This window comes from Castor canadensis, chromosome 10, assembly GCF_047511655.1.
Source record: "Castor canadensis chromosome 10, mCasCan1.hap1v2, whole genome shotgun sequence".
In the NCBI taxonomy this organism is placed as follows: domain Eukaryota; kingdom Metazoa; phylum Chordata; class Mammalia; order Rodentia; family Castoridae; genus Castor; species Castor canadensis.
The window spans coordinates 148,288,646-148,306,902 of NC_133395.1; positions in this window are offsets into that span (position 1 = coordinate 148,288,646).

Consider the following 18,257-nt stretch of genomic DNA (forward strand, 5'->3'; position numbering starts at 1 on the left):
CGGGCGTGGTGATGCATACTTGTAATCTCTGCTTCCTTAGGGCTGGTGATGTAGCTCAGTGGTAGAGGACTTGCCTACATGTGCAGGCCCCAGGTTTCATCCCCAGCACCCCACCCAAAGTTATTTTAGCTTTTAGAATTTGAGATACGCTTCACATAACTTAAAATTCACCGTTTTACAGCCAGGCACGGGCTAGTACTCAGGAGACAGAGATCAATCAGGAGGATTGCGGTTTGGGGCCAGCCTGGGCAAATAGTTTATGAGACCCTATCTTGAACAAAAAAATCACAAAAAGGGCTGGCGGAATGGCTCAAGGTATAGGTCCTGAGTTCAAACCCCAGTACCGAAAAGAAAAAAAAATCACCTTTTTACAGTGTATGATTCTGTGGTCTTTAGTATACTTGAAAAGTTATTGGGGCTAGGGGTGTAGCTGGGTGGTAGAATGCTTGCTAGTGTGCACAAGTCCCTGGGTTCACTCCTCTGCACTGAAAAAAGAAAAAGAAAAAAGCACAGTGTGCACCTATCACCACTAATTCCAGAACATTTCCATCACCTCAAAAGCCTTCATCACTTCTCCCAGCCCTGGCAAGTGTTCATCTACTTTCTGTCTCTACAAATTTGCATATTCCAGGGCTAGTTTTTAGCTCAGTGCTAGTGTTACTGGAGCCAGCGAGGCTCCAGGGAGGAGGTCTCCAAAGGGGAAAAGGCCTCTGCCTGGTCCATGGGTACCGAGTTCAGGACATTGTGGCAAAAATGAATTTAGGACATATAGAGGTAGAGACCAAGAAAGTTTATTAGTAAAGCAAAGCAAAGAGATGACAGTACACAGCCCAGACATGGGCATGGGCACATTTGCTAAGAGGTGCCCAGCATGCTGTGACATAGGGGGTAATTATGGCAAAAAGGTGGGTTGATATTTGGCTCAAATTTGCCTTAGGATGAGTGTTTCCCTCTGTTCTAGACGCCTGATACAGCTGAGCGTTCCAGCAGTTACACCGTCCTGACATACCATATGCACCAGAGATACAAGTCTGCTCAGTTTACTAAATTTTGAGATATTATAACATAGATGTGTGAGTATCTTTAAGCAAAGAATGAGTCAGGTGCTGGTGGCTCACACCTATAATCCTAGCTACTCAGGAGGATCGAAGTTCAAAGCCAGCCCAGGCAAATAGTTTGTGAGACCCTATATTGAAAAGGAAAAAAAAAAAACCCCAAAAAAGGGCTGGTGGAGTGGCTCAAGGTATAGGTCCTGAGTTCAAATCCCAGTACTGCCAATAAATTAAATAGATAAATAACAAAGGATTGTCTCTGTCAGAATGTTCCTGTCAAGACAGATGTCCTGCCTTAAGATAATTTGTGGTTCAGGCCTATAACCCTAGCTACTTGGGAGGCTGAGATTGGGAGGATCACGGTTCGAGGCCAGCCTGGACAAATAGTTTTGGGGTCTCCAATTCCAAAATAACCAGAAGAAAATGGGCTGGAAGTGTGGCTCAAGAGGTAGAGCGCCTGTTTTACATGTGTGAAACCCTGAGTACCAAAAAAAAAAAGATAATTTTTCCTTCTTTGCAAATACTTCTGTGCCCAAAGGAGTTTTTCCTCCAAGAGAAGTGTCTTTCTTTAAGATAATTTTACTCTAAGGTGATGGAAAAGTCTGCTTTCAGATGGTTTCATAGGGTCAATAACTAATTGTACAATATTTTAAGATTTACTTGTCTGAAAAGGCATTTGCTTATGCTGCACAAGTTAAATTTATAAAATCCTTATGGGAGTGACTGTATTTTTGTTTATTTCATTTCTGTATATCAGAATAAATTTATGCTTTATTTTGATTTTAAAAAAAGATAATTTTACTGAGTTCCCAGAGTGTGGTAATCATTCATGCAAGGTCCAAGGGAAACAGTTACTCTCTTCTATTTCTTTTCTTTTTTAACTAAATGTTGCAGCTTAGCAAGGGAGTGTGTGGCACAAGGAAAATAGTGCCTGTGTGTTTTTAGTCAAGCTGTTCATCAGCACTGTAGAGTGTTTGTCTCTGAATTCCTGGTTCCTGTTTCCCAGGCCTCGTTTTCCTGTCTATACTGCCTCCGTAGAACATGTGTTTAGCACGCACAAGGCCCTGGGTTCAATCCCCAGGCTCCCCCCAAAACAGACTTACCTGTCCTGGATATTTCCTGTGAGTAGAATCATATATCATGTGGCCTTCAGTGTGTTTGATGCCTACCCATCCATGCTGCAGCATGAACCTGTACTTCATTCTGCTTTATGGCTGAGTAATATTTCATTTATGGATATATCATATTTTGTTTATTTACCAGTTGGTGAACATTTGGGTTGTTTTCACTTTGGGGCTCTTGGGAACAATGCTGCTATAAACATTCCTGTACAAGTTTTTGTGAAGACACTTTTTTTTTCATCTGTAAGAGTAAAAAAAAAAAGTGGAATTTCTAGGTCCTATGGCAACTACATTTAACTTTTTGAAAGCAGGCTGTTTTCTCCAAAGCACCAGCACCACTGTGCATTCTACCAGCAGTGTGTGAGTGAGGGTTGTATTTGGTTATAGTCATTCTGGTTGGGTGTGAAGAGTGTATTGGCCATTTGTAAATCTTCTTAGAGGAAATGCTACCATTAAGCTACATTCCCCAACCCTTCTTACCTTGAGACAGGGCTTGCAATGATGCCCAGGTTGGCCTTGAACACAAGACCCTCTTGCCTCTACCTCAGGACTGCTGGAATTACCACCACATGCAGCTCTCCACTTTCTTGGTAGTGTCTTTGCACAAAACTTTTTCAGTTTCAATGAAGTGTAGTTGGTTGGGTGGTTCATGCCTGTAATCCCAGCACTAGGGAGGCAGAGGCAGGAGGATCTCAAGTTTAAGGTCAGTTTGGGCTACATAGATAAGGCTACCCTATTTCAAAAATTTTTTATGAAATTCTACTTATCTATCTTTTTCTTTCATTGTTTGGGCTTTTGGTGTTATATCTAAGAAATCATTGCGTAAGCAAAATCATTAAGTTTTACTCCGTGTTTTATTTTACAGTGTTACTCCTTACATGTAGGTCTCTGACTTTTGGTTTAGGTTGGTATTGGCAGGTGGGGCCAGCCCTATCCTTTCACATGGGAATAGTAATTACCAGCACAGTCATTGCAAAGACCATTCATTCCTTCCCGCATGAATTGTGTGGCAGCCTTGTTGAAAGTCAGTTGACCGTAAAGCCCTGGGCTCCTTTCAGGACTCTTTGTTCTATTGCATTGATGTTATAAGATGTTACAAGATGTTACCTGTGGAGGAAACCGAGCAAAGGGTAAAATGATCTCTCTGTATTATTTCTTCTAACTGTATGTGAATCTACAATTATCCAAATAAACATTTAATTTAAAAATCAGAGATCATTATTTCAATGACTTATCACCACCATTCCCAAATGGAAAACAAACAAACAAAAAACAAAAATCCTGAAAAATAATTCTAAGAATTTCCCATCTTGCCTTGAGATGGCCTCCCTTGCCCTCCAGGTGGCGCCACCTCCATCTTTCTGTTCTAGTTAGGGGCAGGGTCCCCCCGTGGTGGTGATCCTCTGCACACGTCCTTCTGACACCACTGTTGCATAATGGTTGCAAACATGTGTGAGCTTTGATGAGTAAAACAGAGCTGGGCGTGCAGCTCGGCGTGAGCCTGTTCAGTCCCCGGTGCCACAAGAAGTAGACAAACTGAAAGGCATCTTTAAAATAAAATAATGGACATAACACAGTATGCTGAGGATGACCACTGCTGGGGCAGGGAGGTCACAGGACAAGGGCTGGCATTTACCAAGGATACCCAGGAGACAGACATTTCACCCACCAAGGAAAGCTCAAGGGAGATGTCACCATGCTTTTATTCCAGAACAGTGAGTCTCAGAGGGGTAAAGAACAGTCCTGAGGAAGCTCCAGAGTGACAGACTAGGCTCCTGGGTCTCCAAAGACTGCTACTGTTCCCAAACCCAGCCGGAGTGCTCTACCACTGAACAATACCCCAGCCCCAAATCTTGTATTTTTCCACTTTAATAAAAATGGCGTTGTTCCATGGGTACTAACCTAGGACTTTTAATAGTCATCATTTTTCTTTCTGCTGCTGCGTAATCCCTCAGAATGATCATATCACTTCCTGTTTTCTCATTGCTTAGCATTCAGCTTGTTTCCGTTTTTTATTCCACTGCTATGAGCATTCCTATGCCTGTCTTCTGGTGCATACATGGTGTATATGTATCTATATATGTACATTGTTGCTTGTGTGTGTCTACCCTTGTACCAAGGAGAGGATTGCCTAGGATATTCAAATTTACACGACAATGCCTGTGTTTCTCCCAAACTTTGTGGCCACTATGCAGCTGCATCCTCTCAACTTGTATTCTTGGCCAATTTCATGAGTATAAATGGCATCTTACTGGAGTCTGATCTGCTTTTATTAAGGTGGAAAACCACTGTTCTATTTATTGGGCAATTGTGATGCTTCTCTGAAGCTGAGGGACTGAGGCCACCCACTCTAGGGAGGCCCAGTCTGCTTTATGCAGACACTGATTTAAGTACTAACCTCCTCCAGAACAACCCTCACAGAACCACCCAGAATAATACTTGGCCAAATGTCTGGCACTTTGAGGCGCAGTTAAAAGACATCTTGAACTTGCTGGGTGCTGGTGACTCACCCTTCAGCTAGTAATCCTAGCTACTCAGGAGCCAGAGATCAGGAGGATTTTGGTTTGAAGCCAGCCCAGGAAATAGTTCGAGAGACCCTATCTTGAAAAAAACACAAAAAAGGACCAGTGCAGTGGCTCAGGTGGTAGAGCACCTGCCTAGCGAGTGTGAGGCCCTGAGTTCAAACCCCAGTACTGCCAAAAAAAAAAAAAAAAAAAAGAGGCTCCTAAAGTTAACCATCACACTTATCATCTCCTCACCACCTGTAGCAGTCCTTTGTCTGCTATATCCCCAGAGCTGCCTGGCTCATAATAGGAGCTCATAGATATCAGTGAAATGAAAGAATGACAGAACCCAGATTCCAGCAACTCCAGGTCTATTCTTTTTCTGCAGTAATAAATTCTTTCTAGCTGAGCGCCAGTGGCTCACGCCTGTGATCCTAGATACTCAGGAGGCAGAGATCAGGAGGATTGAAGTTCGAAGCCAGCCAGGGCAAATAGTTCATGAGACCCTATCTTGAAAACACCTAACACAAAAAAAGGGCTGGTAGAGTGGCTCAAGATGTAGGCCATGAGTTCAAGCCCCAGTACTGCAATAAAGAAATAAAGTCAAATAGTAAATAAACTCCTTCAGACTGGGGGTGTAGCTCAGTTGCAGAGCAGCTGCCTAGTATGCACTAGGCCCTGGATTCCATCCCCAACACTGCAAAGAAAAGAAAAGAAAGGGAAATACAAGAGAAAGAAAAGAGAAAATGAAGGGGGAAAGGGGGAGGGAAGGGAAGGGAAAGAAATTCTCTCATGCTGATCAGTCTAGGTTTACTGAAAAAAAAAAAAAAAGCCACAACACCCAAGTGAGATGCATGTCTGCATGCAGATAGGTGAGTTTCATTTCATGTGACAAAGTCACAAGAGCCCGGTTGGCGATGTGAGGCAGTAATGGGCTTCTGGTGGTCCCTTGGCTCCTCAGTGGTAACATTACTCCTTCTTGGTCTTCTGCAAAGCTGCAGAGGTTCTGCGAGCAGCTCTCCTTCCCTGGGGAGTAGGAGGAGAAGGCTTTACCCACCCTCCAAAAGGGGTGGTGTGAGGAACAGCTCTCGGTGACTCACCAGGAGCTGGTGACAATGAGTAGAAAGGGCTTGAAACATCTCCACCCACTAGCAGTCTGAAGAATAAGGAAGTCTCATAAACCCAGAGGGGGTGCCTGACATGAGGGCTCCCAGGCCAGTCCCTCCCTACTTGTGGTGAGTTCTTCACCAAGGCACTGGGCTGTGCCCAGTCGATGGATTTGTAGTCAGTGGACCTCTTTCCACAACAGCTAAAACACACACATGAGCTGTGGAACATGCACAATGAAACTGAATAAAGCAGGCACATGTTTTCACATATGAGAAGCTTCACAATTGCCCAATAAATAGGAAAGGCAAATTAGAACCCAGTGAGATACCATTTATACTCATGAGACGCTCCAGCAATGGTACCAGTGCACTGACTCCCTGAAGGGCACCAGCTTGTGAGGGGCTTGGACCTGCAAATCCCAAGGAAGCTCAATCACTGGAGTGATTTTGTTTCTTGTTCAAAACCATCACTAGGGATTCAGTGGTCAACGTTTGCCTAGCACACACAAGGCCCTGGGTTCTATCCTCAACACTGCAAGAAGAAAAAACAGAAAGCCCCACATCACTTAGGACCTCCTATACTTGCCTCTGAAAAGACCTGACAAGAGTTGGTAGGGGCAGGAGTGGGGGGAAGAAGGGCACAGAGCTAGATTGCCATGAGGCAAAATATAATAAAAACATATTTGCACACGGGCCAACCAGGAAAACCCAGAAGAAGAGGAAGGAATGAGGAGGGAGGATATTTAATAATAATTAAATATTTGATATTTACTCCCCCAAAAGACTCACAACAGTGATCAAAAGATTGGTAGCTGGGCATGGTAGTGCACATCTCAATTTGGGAGGCTAAAGCAGGAGAACCTTGAGTTTGAGGCCAAGATTTGGGCTACAAAACAAGATCCTGTCTGAGAGAAAGGGAGAAAGGAAGGGAGGGAGAAATCAGCATATGTTATATGAATCTTATTTGTTTATTTTTAGAGATGGAGTATCACCATGTTGCCCAGGCTGATCTCAAGCTCCTGGATTCAAGGGACCCTCCAGCCTCAGCCTCCTGAACAGCTGGTACTACAAGTACCTGACATCACACTGGGCTTATTATTGTATTTTAAATTTTGCTTCAGGGTTAGGCAAGCCAGCAAAACATTCTTGGTAGATGTGCTAAGTCAGGAGCTATTCCGCCTGGCTTCCAGTTGCAACCATGTCATGGGTGCTTAAACGTGACTGGTTCTTTTCTGTAAGGAGATAAAACACTCCCTTTGATCATCCCTCCATTTACCTGTCCTTCACAGGAAAGAATATAGACAATCCATAAAGATCATAGAGATGGCTCCTTAGAAGAGTAGCCCTTATTCCTATCTCTGCCTCTTTTCCTCTGGCTGGCTACCTCTCTGCTCAAAGTCTTTGTCCACTGTGACATTCTGAAGACTTGGTGTCCTGTCCTTTCCCCTCTTCCTCAACCTTTCAGCAGCATTCGAAATCAATAACTCCAAACCTTGGAACTCACGAAAATGAAATACTGTATTACTTATCTGCTATTGGCCAAAAATTACCATAAAAGCCAGGAGTGTGGGCACATGCCTGTAATCCCAGCAACGAGAGAGGCAGGCACAAGAGGATTGCAAGTTTGAGGCTAGCCTGGGCAAAAAATGGTGAATCCCTGTCTCAGAAAGAAAAATGCAAACAACCTCAGAAGGTAGAGTTCTTGCCTAGCATGGCGAGGCCCTAGGTTCAGTAGCTGCTTAAAACAGCACACATTTAATAAGACGCCGCCTCTCGCCCATTAAGACGGCCACATCAAGAGAGAACACGAGTGTTGGCAAGGATGTAGAGAAACCAGAACCCTGTGCACTGTTGTTGGGAATGTAAAATGTGCAGCTTATATGGAAAACAGTGCTGCAGTGACTCAAAAAGTTACACTTAAAATCACGACACACTCCATCAATTTTTGTTGTAGTTACTACATATTTAAATAAAAATGTATCTATTCTGATGGACATATATGATAAATTAAAAAAATCACAATACAATGCAGCAATTGTACTTCTGGATATATATGCTAAAGAATGAAAATCAGGGTTTTGAAGAAATAGTTGCACACCCACGTTCACTGAGGTTTTATTCACAATAGCTAAACAGTGAAAAAAACCAAGTGCCCATCAATGGATGGATGGATAAGCAAAATGTGCTGTATACCCACAAGGGAATGTTATTCAGCCCTAAAAAGGAAGGAAATCCTGTCACACAATGAAATATAGATGAACTTGAGGACAGTAACCTAAGTAAATTAAGCCTCTCATACAAAAACCAAACTGACAGGGCATCGTGGTACACATCAGCTATTCAGGAAGTGAAGGCAGGAAGTTCCCAAGTTCAAGGCCATCCCAGGCACAGCTGGTAAGACCTTAACTCAAAAACAAAGTACAAACCAAAGGGCAGGGATTGTGGCTCAAGGCGTAGAGTGCTTGCCCAGCATCCATGAGGCCCTGGGTTCAATCATGATACCATGGGAGAAAAGAACAAGCATCTATTGTATGATTGCACTTATTTGCTGTATTTAAAGTAGTCAAACTCTTAGAAACAGAAAGTAGAATGGTGATTACCAGTGGCTGGGAGAGAGGGCAATAGGAAAACAATTTTTATTTTTTTGAGTCAGGGTATCAATGGAGCCCAATCTGGCCTTGAACTCAAAATCCTCCTGTCTCTGCCTCCCAAATGCTACGATTACAGCAGTACCATCACACCCATTTGAAATACATTAATTAAAAAATTTTAAAGTTGGGCGCTGGTGGCTCACACCTGTAATCCTAGCTACTTAGGAGGCAGAGATCAGGAGGAGCACAGTTTGAAGCCAGCTTGGGAAAATAGTTTGAGAGACCCTATCTCAAAAAAAAAAAAAAATCACAGAAAAGGACTGGTGGAGTGGCCTCAAGGTATAGGCCCTCAGTTCAAACCTCAATACTGAAAAAAAAAAATTAACCACTAATTCAAAATGTTTTAAAATATAGTGCATGCTAAGAAGGTGCAGACCAACAGGTATCGGCTCTGTGGTAGAGGGTTTGTTTCATTTGCTCAAAGCCCTGGGTTGGATCCCAGTACTGCAAAAATAATTGGCAGCCAGGGCATGGTGGTTCACATCTGTAATCCCAGCTACTCTAAGGACTGCCCTTTTTTTTTCAGTACTGAGGCTTGAACTCAAGGCCTTCACCTTGAGCCACTCTGCCAGCCCTATTTTTGTGAAGGGTTTTTCAAGATAGGGTCTCTCAAACTATTTGCCTGGGCTGGCTTCGAAACACAGTCCTCCTGATCTCTGCCTCCTGAGTAGCTAGGATTACAGGTGTTCTCTGCTGCTTTGCTGGATCCTTTCTCGTGGCCATGCATTAGGTGTTGGCATTGCTTTTGGCTTTGGCCCAGGTCCTCTCTTTTCACACTTAGTTTACCACCTGTGGGCTGACAATGCCCAGTCTAGGTCCACCACCCAAACCTGAGCTTCCAGACGGGATGCAACTCCCTGACTCAACTCTATTTTCTCTAACTCTGTCCCCAGTCTACCCAAAATGACTGACCTCTCCTAATGGCACTGCCCAGCTGTAGGAGCCAGAAACCTAGAGGCATCACTGACATCTCTTCTGTCACCTACCAAGGTGACAAGAGGGTTTAAAGCAGTCCCCTTAGCTGTGGGGTTATCAGCAGAGTGGGATCACCAGAACTACTTGAGCTGACTATGTAATGTCTTAGAGCAGGGTCAGCACACAATCAGCACTCAACAAACACTAATCTTGTTGGAGGAAGTCAGCAAACCCATTGTAATAATCAGGTGTTGTCACTTGACAGAAACAAGTTAGCCTCCAAAGGACTGATTTGGGGTCATTGTGGTAGGGAGGGCATGGTGGAGCAGAGCAGCTCACATCATGGCAACCAGGAAGCAGAAAGAGAAAACCCACACTGACTTTCTCCTTTCCCCCTTTTATTCCACCTGGGCCTCCAGCCTGTGGGATGTGCACCCACATTCAGGATGGGTCTTCCTGCCTTAGTTAATCCTCTCTGGAAACACCTCACAGACACACCCAGGGGGTGCTTTACTAATCTCCTAGCAGCTCTCAATCCAATCAATTTGATAGTCAGGATTAACAATCACAGAGGGTGCTGTGGAAGGGGACAAGAGGGAGGACCAACTCTTACCAGGAAATGTAATTTTCATAAGGGTTCAAATGGGGCTCCTGGGGAGTGACCAGACTGTTTACTTTGGCCTTGTTCCAGTGTCCTGACACTGCACCACCCTTCGTAGCCCTGCTTGAGAACTACACTGCAGGCAGGCATCACCATCTCTATTTTATAGCTGAGGAAATTTAGGGACTTGAACAGAAAGGGAGGGAGGGGAATGAGTGAAGAGAAAGGGCAGGAATGCAGGATTTTCCACTGGCAGCATGCACGGAAGGTTCTGCAAAAGACTTCCAGGGCAGGAAGAGTGCAGCCGGGCGAAGAGCAAAGAAGCATAGGACCTTAGTGAGTGCAGTACGTTCTTTATGAATTCCACACAGCAAATAATTTCCTCCTGCCTGGAGCTGCATTTCCTTCCTCAGTCAAATCTCTCCCCCAAGCCTCTCCCTGGAAAGACAGGGGTTCATTCACAGCACAAGTTGTTTGCACAGAATCCTCACTGTCTTTCCTTCCCTCCTCTTCCTGACTAGGTGGACTTGCAGCTATGGTTCTCTTCTAATTTTCATGTCCTTCATTTGGTGCTGGTCAGGGTGGTCTTTACCAGCTTGCAAATGCACAGCACAGTGATTTAATCACACAACCTCAGAATCCAAGCAGTTGGGCTTCCTCCCAGAATGGCTTTAAACACAGCTTCAAGTGACACTGGCTTTACACATTTGTCCTGGCCTTCGGGGAGCACAAAGCCCTTTTGCTTCCCAACCCCTACATTAGGACTTGCACCCTAACAGACTTTCCTGCACTCCCAGAAATAGATTCTGTCTAAATATAGTTAATTTCTTAGATGTGATTTTCTGTGATGGCTATATATGAGAATTGAAATTACTTTTTTTTTGGTCTGTTTGTTTTGCAGCACTGGGGCTTGAACTCAGGGCCTCACACTTGCTGGGCAAGGCACTCTACCACTTGAGTAACTCCACCAGCTATTTTTTGAATTGGGTATTTTTGAGATAGGGTCTGGCAAACTGTTTGCCTAGGCTGGCCTTGAACTGCAATCCTCCTGATCTCTGCCTCCTGAGTAGCTAGGATTACAGGCATGAGTCTCTGGTGCCTAGGTGAAAATTACTTCTGAAAACACACACATGCACATACATGGCAATTTATTTTATTAACAATTGTTGGTTCTTTCAACTTTTCTTTTCGGCAGTACTGGGGTTTTGAACTCAGGGTCTCTCAGTTGCTTAGTCAGGTTCTCTACCATTGGAGCCACACCACCAGCCCTTAAGTTTTTTGTATGTTTGTCTTTTTCTTTCTTTCTTTCTCTCTGTACTGGGGATGGAGTCAGAGAAGAGAAACTAGGGCTGTGATGTACCTTAGTGTAGAGTGCTTGACTAGCATGCACAAGGCTCTTGGTTCATGCCATAAAAAAAAAGTAGAGAAAGAGAGAGAGACAGAAGATAAACTTCAGGCCTGGTCACTGGAAGAGTTCCAGGGAACTGCTGAGTCTTAAGGGAGAAGGGTCTGGTCACCCTGGCCCAAGAGGTATAGGAGCTGAAGGTCCCTGAAGCTCCGAGGCCCACCCAGGAGCTGTAACACTAGCAGGTGCTGCCTACTGCTGGCTGGAAGCCAAGGGTTACATGCTGAGGCCCCTGCTGGTTAAAGCCCAGAGCAATAAGCCCCAAACTGAGCACCTAGAGCTGTAAGCCTAGGCATCTCCTTCTTCATGATTAGGAGACTTTAATAGTTGTAACTATAGTGTTTGTCAAAATGAAAACTGAAAACAAGTATACAAAACAGTTGATTACTAGTCATGTACCAAGAGGAGTAAGAAGTTTCCGGACAGAAAATAAACAGTTCTGCAGTTTCCCAAAGACATGGGTCTAGAGTGGACTGGTTCTTCAAGCTCAAACTTGCTCCTGCTGGGGAGACCCAGGCCTCCCACCAGTACGTCTGAGCAGGCCCTGGGAACACACAGCCTTCTGTTCGCTCAGCCAACCAAGGGTGAGGCCCAGCCCTGCAAGCCTGCGACAGCACCCAGAATACCCTTAGAGGGCCATGTGGAATGCAGGTGACCCAAGACAGGCTAGTCACAGGGGCTGTACCGTAATCTAGCGGACAGTGGTTTACTTCTATTTCTTGGGTTCCTAACAGGCAACGGCAATCCCATGGGCTAGCATTCAGGCCATTATCTGATGGGCATAGTCTTCCTTCTGTCTGTTCAAGGTTCTTATCTTGCATTTTGAACTATTTTAAAAAATAGTTCAGATGCCCACATGCCCAAATCCCTTCTAAGTACTGACAGTGAATTGATTCTCTTTTTACAATAAAAATCTCAGTAATACTACATAGCCTGACTGCAGGCTGTGTCTACATGTCTGCACCAACCCATGGAGATATCATTTGACACTCGGGACCACAGAGTTGCATATTTGCCACAGGCGAGGAAAGCAGAGGGCAGAGAGAAGGAAGTGTGTGTGTGGGGGGGGGGGTTCAGGCTCACATCTGGTTCCCTCAGGAGCCTGTTCCTGCTGGTGGCATATGCCAGTTTCTGTGATGTAGAGAGTGCAGCCCCAGCTTGTCTGTGACTTCAGCCATGTTAATGGCTTCAGAAGGAGGATGGCATCCTGGAGTCCTCCTTGGTCAGCCTCCTCATGAGCTTCACACAGGTCTGGGCCACATGCTCTTTCATTACTGTCTACCACAAAGATCAAGTTTGGGGGCTGAAGTAGAGGCACCACAGCAGACACCTAGACACCCAGTCCCACAGGTGAAGCTGATGTTCTTGCACTGTGGTGGAAATGGGGGTCATGATTTCACACAGCTTCTGTTCTTCGTGGCATCCAGGCCCACCATGAGGATATGCACTTCTTTTTCGCCAAGAAGTCCCTAGAAGAGGTTCACAAAGATCTTTCCTATGCTTGTGGACAGGTGGAAGCAACACTGGCCAGGCCAGAGATGTCAGCTGCAGCTACTCCCAGCCAGGCTTTGGTTTCCCACAAGATCAAAGTGACTAGAGCCATAAGTCTCAGCTGCTAGAGCCCAGCAGAACAAGCCCCTTGCTGTCAGGCCTGGAGCTGCAGCCTTGCTACTTGGCCTTGGGCACTCAAGGGCTAGGGACTGCCAGCATTAGAAGGGCTTCTCATCTAAGCATGATTTCCATCTGGGGAGAGCAGGAGGTCGTAGCCAGCTGATTGGAAACAGTTGGCCTCTTTACAAGGTAATTCAGGACCCCTAAGAGACTGTTCCAAGAGTCCCTCAACGACATAACACTGGACAGTGTTTCGATGAACACACTCCGTGTAATTATCTACCACATGAGAATAAACAAACTGGCAGGAATCACCAAAGAGGAAGTGTCATTCTGCTATAACGATGTCACACAGAGCTGAGGCTCTGGTGGCTCATGCCTATAATCCTAGCTACATGGGAGGCTGAGATCTGGAGAATTGTGGTTCCAAGCCAACTCGGGTAAATCCAGCTCCAAACTAACCAGAGAAAAGTGGGCTGGAGGTGTGGCTCAAGAGGAAGAGCACAGGCTGGCAGGGTGGTTCAAGTGGTAAGAGCTCCTGCCTAGCAAGTGTGAGGCCCAGAGTTCAAACCCCCTGTGAATGAACAATTAGATCTCCTCTTATGCCTGGTAGCCTGACGCTAGGGACCATCAGCTGAGCAGCCCCTTCTGTGGCAACTGGCTGGACTGTCCTCTTGCCAGTCCAGCTGTTTTGGACATTTTCCAGTCATTCTGAGAACACTCCAGCCCCAAGGACCACTCCCACTAAAGCCGTAACACCAGCCTGGTGGGACTTTAATGACACTGCAGCTGTTCTCACTCAAGATAGGAAGAGGAACATCTCTTGAGCAACTCAGTTCTAAGCCAGAGACTGGTGGAACCGAAAGCTGTGCTGTGATTGGTGCATATATAATCCTTCATTTGCACACCACGCCTTCCCTCCTGCTTATATAAGCTGTTCAACTCACTTTTTGAGTCAACTGATAGACACATTTCTGTCCTATTCTCAGGCCCAATTTTGCCTAATCACAGGCTGCCAAGCTTTGAAAGCTGAGGGATCCCACACTTAATGCTTAAGAGCACTGGCTTCTGTATGAGCCTGGAGTCCTGACAAGACTCTAGCGCTGACTTCTCATGGCATGAGAAGGATGGTGGTTCGATGCCAGCTTGGGGAAATAGTTCACAAGACCCTATCTTGAAAAAACCTTTCACTAAAAAGGACAGGTGGAGTGGCTCAAGGTGTAGGTCCTCAGTTCAAGCTCCAGTACTGCAAAAAAAAAAAAAAAAAAAAGAAAAGAAAAGAAGAAAAAAGTAGGAGAGGAAGGAGTAGATGAGGGAGCAGGCAGTGCACTTGTAAGGACTGAGAGTCGACCTGTGATCCTCAGCTCCTTATCTATCAGCTTTCCTCTTACTGCTCTCTTTTGTATCTCCAGAACCATTCTGAGAGGCTAGGTAGAGTGGGGACTGCTCAAAGGGGAGGGGCTCATAGGAAAGTTAAAAAGCCTGTAGCCTTTGAGGGTTAACATCGCATCACAGGCACTGCCAGCCCTGCCCCCAATGGACATGGTGTCTAGACTTAGGCTAGGGCCTTGTCTAACTTCTAATTATAACTAACATTTGTTTCACATACATCGTCCAACATTATCATTGCATCCAGCCATGGGGACAAATGTTTGAGCAACCTATGTGCTAAGTCCCATCCCAAGGGGTTTCCTGTGCCTTATCTTGGTTAATCTTCCCCAGCACCCTGTGAAGGTTTTGTTACTATCTCTATCTTGCCGTGGAGGACATAGGCTCAGAGTCCACACAAGAAACAGCAGAACTGCAGTTCCAACCTGAGTCCTTTAATTTGAGTCACAGGCTCCATGGACTCTCTGCAGCTCTGGCTTTCTCAGAGCAGAGCCAGCAGTGGGCAGGCAGCCAGGCTTGTGCCTTCTCCAAGAACACTCCCATACAAGGGTGTGCATGAGTCAGAGATGCACTCAGAGGATTAAAACACATTGATCATATTACTTTGAGTTTGTTTTCCTTTTTCAAACCAGAACACCTGGAGTTCAATACATAGTTTATATAAAGAATGCATAAAACTTCCTTTTACATTTACTAATGTTTTAAATTTACAGATGATTTATTTATTTATTTTTGTATTGTGAAGATTCACTGAAGCATATTTTGTAAATATGAACTTATATATGAGATGTGTATTTAATTTATTTATTTTGGTGGCACTGGGGTTTGAACTTAAGGCCTCACACTTGTGAGGCAGGCACTCTATCACTTAAACCACTCCACCAGCCATTAGAGGTGCCTTAATTGAAAAGGTGGCTAGAAGAAAAAAATACTAGGGTTAGGGGAATGTAGCTCAGTGGTAAAGCTAGGCATGAGGCCCTAGGTTCAATTCCCACCACTGAAAGAAAGAAAGAAAGAGAGAGAGAGAAAGAAAAAAAGGAAGGAAGAAAGGAAGAAAGGAAGGAAGGAACATATTATTTTAATATGTAGTTAATACACTTTTTTAAGATAAGTTTGTTGGTTATGGTGGCACATACCTGTAATCCAACTCTTGGAAGTCTGAACAAGAAGATCAGACTGGGCTATATAGTGAGACCCTGTGTCTAAATAAATAAATAAATAGTTAACAAAAGGTTTATTCTGTTTCCAAACTTAAAAAATCTACATATCCCAGTCAGATGCTGGTGGCTTATTGCCTGTACCCTAGTCACTCACAAGAAAAAGATCAGGAGGATCGAGGTTTGAAGCTAGCCCAGGGAAATAGTTCAAGAGACCCTATGTCGAAAATACCTATCACAAAATAAAGGGCTGGTGGAGTGGCTCAAGGAGTAGGCTCCGAGGTACTGAGTTCAAACCTCAGTACCACAAAAAAAAAAGAAAAAGAAAAAGAAAATACCTAACAGGGCTGGTGGAGTGGCTCAAGTGGTAGAGCACCTGCTGAGCCAGTGTGAGGCCCTGAGTTCAAGCCCCAGTACCACACAAAAAAAAAAAAAGTAAACAAAACAAAACAAAAAAACTACATATCCCAAAAAGCTAATGCATACATCTCCACCCATGTTTATAAAATTGGAAGTTATTAAAGAGTACTATTATGAGTGCAATGGTTAAATAAGCAACTGTTTATTATTTAAAATAAACACTTAAAATATTCCACTATTTTAACTTTTTGGCAGTACTAGGAATTGAACTCAGGGCTTTGCACTCTATCACTGAACTATACTCCTGGCCTCTACCACAAATTTTAAACTGAGTTGGTGATTTCTTCAGGCCCAAGTCTCTCTCAACCCCTGGGAGGCCCTGCTCCAGCTGATTTGAACCATGTCAAGTCTAGTATTAACTTTTTTAGCATGCGAGGGAAAGGATCCATTTGGATCATGTTCAATTTGCAGTCCAGGTTTAGACATGGCAAAACACACTGAGCAGTTGGCCAGCCTGGTGCAGCCTGCTGAGGAAGTCCTGTGGCTTCCTTCCTGAGCCCAGCCTGGGCAGCATGTCCCAATGACCCTACTGGCCCCAGGCTGGGCTGCAACTGAGCAAGAGGCTGTGCCCTAAATAACTTTCACAGCAGCCGAACCTGATTACAATTCTTTCTCAATATAGTCTTTGATTTGCTTTCCAAAGGTCAGAGCTGTGTTAATGAGTTTCAAGGGTGTCCGATCAGCTTGTATTTAGAAAGGGGAATTGTTTGTGTCATATGCCTGAGACCCCCAGCACAGGATTGATTGAGGATCATAACATAAATATAAAATAAATTTAAAATAAAAAGGAAATTTTTGCAATTGGAGAAAGAAAATAGAGCTTTCAGGAAATAGAAAACCATCCCAAAAGCGCCTCCCCAGCTGGGGGTCTGGTTGCTAGTGGTGGAGCCCTTGCTGGCAGGTGTATGTCTCTTGGCAGTACTGGGGTTTGAACTCAGGGCCTTCACCATGAGCCACCCTACAGCACTTTTTTGTAATGAGTTTTTTCGAGATAGGGTCTCACAAGCTGTTTGCCCAGCCTGAAAAGCTAGAATTACAGGCTAAAGCAAGAATTTCAAATTAACATTTTATTCTATCATTTTATATTTTAAAATTTCCTCATAATATTTGTTATTTTTTCTAAATTTTCCTTAAGGCTTGAAAGGACTGCAAAAGTAATTCATGCTTATTGGTCTCAAGCAAAATAATCTCAATTTATGTGAAAGAAAAATTACATCTGCCCAACACCTTACCCCAGTTCCACCCTCTGAAGTGATCAATACTAACAGCTTAAAGTACACAATCTCATAACTTTCTATATTTCAAATATAAATAATATAAACAAATACATGCCTTAGCTGGGTGCCGGTGGCTCACACCTGTAATCCGAGCTACTCAGGAGGCAGAGATCAGGAGGATTGCAGTTCGAAGTCAGCCTGGGCAAATAGTTTGAGAGATCCTATCTCAAAAAACCCTTCACAAAAATGGGCTGGTGGAGTGGCTCAAACGTGTAGGCCCAGAGTCCAGTACTGAAAAAAAAATTATAGATATATAGATATGCCTTAAAAAACAAAACAAAAACCAGGTGTGGATGTGCACATCTGTGATCCCAGCAGTGGGGAGGCTGAGGCAGGAGGAATGTGGAGTTCGAGGCCAGCCCGGGTACATAACTAGACTTACTGTCTCTGTCTCCCTCCTGCACACGGTACACTAGGTACATTTCTTGGCAAGTATTTTTTTTTTTTTGGAGCATTTTTCCTGCTCAGTAGATATGAATTTATTAATTTAATAGGATCATCATATTCTATGGTAAGGATCCACCATAATTTACTCAACATTTTCCTAACTAGAGCATGTCTACTGTTTTCAGTTTTCACTTCTATCGCAATGCTACTTAAACACCCATCTATTTGTACCCTTCTATTCTGCAGGGTTTAAATGACCAGGTACGTTGTGCGCGTGGGTGGTGCATTGCAGGGATTGAACCCAGGCCTTGGCGCTGGCTTGGGGTGGGAAGGAAGCTGATAGCTGGTGGTTCGGATGCTGACAGGCACATACTCTCATCTCACTTTCTCACTGAGCTACACCCCCAGCTCCAAATTTCTTTTGAAAAAGGTTTACGGTAGGTCGCATTCCCACAGGACCAGGAATGTATTTTTCCTGAGTCTTAACAAGCACTGGGCGTCATGTCCCTTTTTGGTTTGTCAATGGCAGTAGTGGATATTAGCATCTCATTGCTTCGATCTTCATTTCTCTCTCTACTGAGGTTGCATATCTTAGATTTTCTCTTTTGTAAGTTGTATTTTAATTTGCAGGTACTTTTGATACACTAAGGATATTAAC